At 39.6% G+C, this 5,000-nt stretch overlaps 1 long non-coding RNA gene across 1 annotated transcript in view; it reads right to left on the bottom strand.

Moving 5' to 3' along the window:
- Positions 1 to 4,963, bottom strand: part of LOC138016671 (uncharacterized) — a 310,549-nt gene extending 305,586 nt beyond the window's left edge. Inside the window, exons 1-2 of the long non-coding RNA XR_011125862.1 lie at positions 4,882 to 4,963; positions 4,685 to 4,802 (exon numbers count right to left, since the gene is read on the bottom strand). This is a non-coding gene — a long non-coding RNA (uncharacterized lncRNA). The remainder of the gene's footprint in view (positions 1 to 4,684; positions 4,803 to 4,881) is intronic.
- Between the last annotated feature and the right edge of the window lie 37 nt (positions 4,964 to 5,000).

Raw genomic sequence — 5,000 nt, 5'->3', positions numbered from 1 at the left:
ATTAGCCAAATGTAAACCAATCAGTCTTGGGAAACGCACCAGGAGAAAACGACTTAAGAAATGTTCGAGCAAGAAAATAGTGATGAACCAATCAGAGCTAAGAAACACACCAAGGATGTAACGCCTCTTATGCCTGTAAGAGAGAGGTGTCGAAAGTCCAAGAAGACGATTGTCAAAATTAGCCAAATGTAAACCAATCAGTCCTGGGAAACGCACCAGGAGACAACGATTTAAGAAAATGACTATGAAATTGCAAAGGAAAAAAAACGATTGTCAAATTTCCCATCAGATTAACAGTTTGCCGTAGATGGCCGCAATTTAATCATGCCATACACGCGAAATACGCTAAACACTGAAAACACTCCATCAACATATCTGCAAAGTTAACCAGTTTAGTCGCACACTTGTGACAGTTGGAACATTGAATTAATATCTTGCCATACATGTTAGATACGGTAAAACAGGGAAACACGCCGTTACCACTTAACGAAACAAAGTGGATGCAGTGCGCCTTATAACTAACCTTGTACTCACTCATAATCTCGTAATCTCAGATCTCTTGATAACAAGCAATAGATATTAAATAACTACCTGGAATATTTACCTGGTATAGCGTATTTGACATATTTAAAATGAATTAGTTATTTCACACTACTAACACCTCGCACCTACAAACGACAACTTTTCCTCTGTTGCCAAAGTGTTTGCCGTGTTTAACTTATGTGGCGTGTATGACTACTACTATTACTACTACTACTACTACTACTACTACTACTACTACTACTACTACTACTACTACTACTACTACTACTACTAATAATAATGATAATAATAATAATAATAATAATTATTATTATTATTATTAATTATTATAAAAAATAAACAAGTGATAATAATGAATAGTAACGAAAAAACAAAAATAATTAGATTCATTCTTAAAAGGCTTTACATGCTAAACCCGGTAAAAATGCCAACATTGGGGAGGACGTTGTAGTTGGGTGAATAGTGGGGGTAACAGCAGATCTAAAAGCAGTTAATCTATTCACTCTGTGCACTTTTAATACTCTAAACACTGAAAACACTCCATCAACATCTGCAGCCGATGAAACACTGAACTAATCTCTTCTTGCCATACTTGTTAGATACGGAAAAATAGGTAAACACGCCATTACCAAGCAAAGTATACGCAGTGTGCATAACAAGCCGGAAGGGCATGACTGTCACTACAGTCAATGATCATGTTATCAGTAACTCAGGCTTGTAACAAGAGTATCTTTATCTCTGTTATCAACGTGTTTGGCGTGTTTGACGTATTTTCCGTGAATGACTACTACTTTCTGCTCCTAATAATATTATTCTTCGTTCATTCGCTCATACGTTGGTTGGTTCATTCACTCACTCATTCACTCACTCACGCATTCGTTCTTTCGTTTATTCGTTCATTCGTTCATTCGTTCGTTCGTTCGTTCGTTCGTTCGTTCATTCATTCATTCATTCATTCATTCATTCATTTATTTGTTCTAATCTCCTAAAAAACACATCAAAATTTAGTCAGTGTAATAGCAAAGGGGTTGCAAAACTTATGTTGGTAATCATTCTTGACCTGAAACAAGACTGTGTATGCTACAGTCCATGATTTTGTTATCAATAACTCAGGCTTGTAAAAGGAATAACTTGGTCTTTGTTATCAACGTGTTTTCCGTGTTTAACGTATTTTCTGCGTATGACTACTGCTCCTTTTACTCCTAATTTTATTCTCCTTCCTTTCTTCGTTTGTTTGACCGTTCATTCATTGATTCATTAATTTCTTCATTGATTGATTGATTGATTCATGTATTCATTCCCTCGTTTGTTCGCTCATTCATTCATTCATTCATTCATTCTAATATCCTTAAAAAATACATGCAAAACTGGGGAGTGTAATAGGAAAGGGGTTGCAAAATTTACGTGGATGGTTATTCAGTCTTGACCTGAAACAAGACTTTGTTATCAGTTACTCAGGCTTGTGATTTAAGAGTCAAGTGCATAGCGTGTTAGAGGTGCTCAGCGTATTTGGAGCGAATAAAGCTGCCTCTTAAATTCAACCATTAGGGCGCAAACTGCATAGGATGAGCACGATGGAACGATTATTTGTATGAATTTAATGACTCTAATCTATCTATCAATGGCTGCGTTAACCTCCCGTTCTGCTTGCGGCGGTAAACAAGGCTGTTGACCCATTGTGTAGGTTCGCCTTCTTTGATCTTTGCTATGATGTCATTGTTAACCATCTCATCTAGTTCTCTTTTGATGTCGTCTTTGAGGCTCATTGGCACACGCCTTGGGGGATGGACAACTGCGGGGATATTACAGTCAAGTACTTTGTGGTATTTGCCCTGGAATTTCCCCACCCCATTAAAGCATTCGGGATACTGACTGATCAGGTCCTGTTTGTCCTTAATGGGCTGTTCTTTGGAAACTGTACTGTGAAGGGGTGTAGTGATGCTTTCCTCTATAGAGAAGTTAAGTGTCAGCAGTTTCAGGTCGGTGGACGTCGGGAGGCCTAATATTGCTGGGCCTGGGATATCTGTGACAAAGAAGGGTGCTCGGGTGTTTTCGCCTTTGTATGAACAAGGTATGGTAACAATACCGTGATGCTTGACTCGCGAGCCGCCATAGGCAGTGAGGATGACATCCGAGGATGACAAGGAACCTGGTCTGAAAGTTCCATGATCGTCTAGGTTGTGAGGATACATTCGCCGATAGAGCCGCATTGGGGTAGGTTTCCCTGTGCACCGGTGTCGAGCTTGGCCTTAAGGATGGTGTTCTTGTGGGTGTCCTGTGGAAGGTGTAGATTAACTGATACGAATACTTCATCTCTATAAGGATTGGAATCTCTGCGCGAGACGCCAGCTATGGTGATTGATTAAAAAACAACCGACTCAAATGCTGCGGATAATGTTGATTCGGGGCATGTCTGTGGGGCTTGGCTTCCGGCTTGTTCTAAGGAGTGAAATCGTTGTCTTCGGGTTTTTGATCTGCAGACTTCAGCGAAGTGGTTTGGCTTTTTGCAGTACAGACATGTCTGACCACGTGCTGGGCAGTTGGAGAGTGAATTGTGGGAGCGCCCACAGTTTCCGCATCACTGTGTTCCTCTTGGAGGTTGGAAAATTGATGGTTTGGTCGCCTGTGGTCCTTTCCCCGTGTGTTGTTTTTGTACCAAGTGAACTGATTCCTCAGAGTTATGATGTTACTGCCTGATATGGTAGATAGTTGTGCTTGAGATGCTTCGAATGGTCTAGCAAGTTCCACCGCCTTAACGAGTGTTAGTGCCGACCCTTTACTGATTCGCTTTTCTCTCACCTTGGGCGAGTTAGTACCGAAGATAATGCAATCGTGTATCATTTCGTCAGGAGTAGTATAGGGGGAATGACTAGGCGAAATTATTCAAAATGGCGGCCAGTGGGAGATTCTACCCAAACCGGTTTTTGGATTAGGGTTTATAATGAGATGCATACCACGTAGGTGTACGAGGGTATATTCAAGATGGCGGCAGGGGGTTTGAATGAACTCCACGTCATATATTTGGTTTGAATTGTATTATATTGTTTTTCTTTTATTTGGAGTGAAGTGTAGTCTGTTCTGGTGGTACGGTTCCGCCCAACCAGCCGGATAGTATCGCGCTTATATAGGGAAAGAATAATGGAGTAGCTAAGAACCAATGAGATGGCACTGACGTCACAGTCAAACAAGTTGAAACAAGTTTAAGGGCTGACAACGAGAAGACATTGACGTCATCGCCAAACGAGTTGAAACAAGTTTAAGGGTTGGTTAGAAAAACCAAAGGGTCGCCTTAATAATGTAGACTAGAATAATCCCGTCAAACCGGTTTGCTTTTCATCCTTATCGCACACCCAGAAATGGACACGTGTATAAAGGTAATGGAAAAAATATTTCAATTCAAAGATGAACCGAATGATCGAACAACAGATTTTTGCTTTGGAGATGGACGCATTGGCAAATCGTTTGCAACGACTGCAATTGGACAACAAAATCGTAACCTTACTTAATGAACTTTGGGATAAGATGAATAAAGGAGGCTCTCGCAAAGTTGAGATAACAAGCGATGAAGATGGAATGGAGGTCATAATTGGAGAGCTAATGGTTCCAACATTTTATTTTACGAACGAGAAGAAATTTTCCCGTCAACTTCGTTGTATTATGAAGTCAGCGCTACAAAATGAACATTGGCTACGGGTAAAGATTCATCAACTATTTGTTAGCGAGTGGAAGAGTGACTATTTCTCACATGCAAGATGGAACAGCAATGACACGTTCACTTTCAAGCAGTAAAACTATTATATTTGTATCTTCGTATTTACAAACAATGCGAACTAAAATTAAAGTATTTACAAACAAACAGAACCTTTGTATTTACGAGCAACCACTGAAAAGTTAAAGTATTTACAAAGAATAAGAATCTCTGTATTTACAAGCAAGGACTTAAAAAATTAAAGTATTTAAAAACAATAAGAACAAATGCTATTTACAAACTAGATAAACCCTATTCAACAAAGCGGGACAAAGCTGAAAGACAGAACGCCGACAAATAAGTTACTGAAAGGGCAATTAAGAATAACAAAAGACACTGATTTCTTTGTGTACGGAATGAAACTGAATGAAGAAAACCAATTTTGAATCTTACCGCCGCAATGTGGGTCATAAATTCCGTGTCAGCAGCTTGTGCTTCTGCATGTGGCTGACGAAATGCCTTTCTGCACATGGCACAGTTTGCGCTTGACGGTGTTAATGTCCTCATCCATCTGAATGAATAAAAAAATGAAGACTCATCTTAGGCACCTCAAAATGCTACCATGATTCCCGTGAAAAAGTATTTCTTACCGCTCCAAACACCTTTTATGAACATAGTTTTTACAGCACTCCGTTTTTATGAGATTGATATCCTCCTCGAGGCATATGAAGCAAAGTCTCATGATCTGTTTTAGCAGGAAAAAAAAAAG

Source organism: Montipora capricornis, chromosome 9, assembly GCF_036669925.1.
Source record: "Montipora capricornis isolate CH-2021 chromosome 9, ASM3666992v2, whole genome shotgun sequence".
NCBI classification, from domain to species: Eukaryota; Metazoa; Cnidaria; class Anthozoa; order Scleractinia; family Acroporidae; genus Montipora; species Montipora capricornis.
The sequence above is the reverse complement of the archived record's forward strand: the minus strand, read 5'-3'. Positions and strand labels throughout refer to the sequence as shown.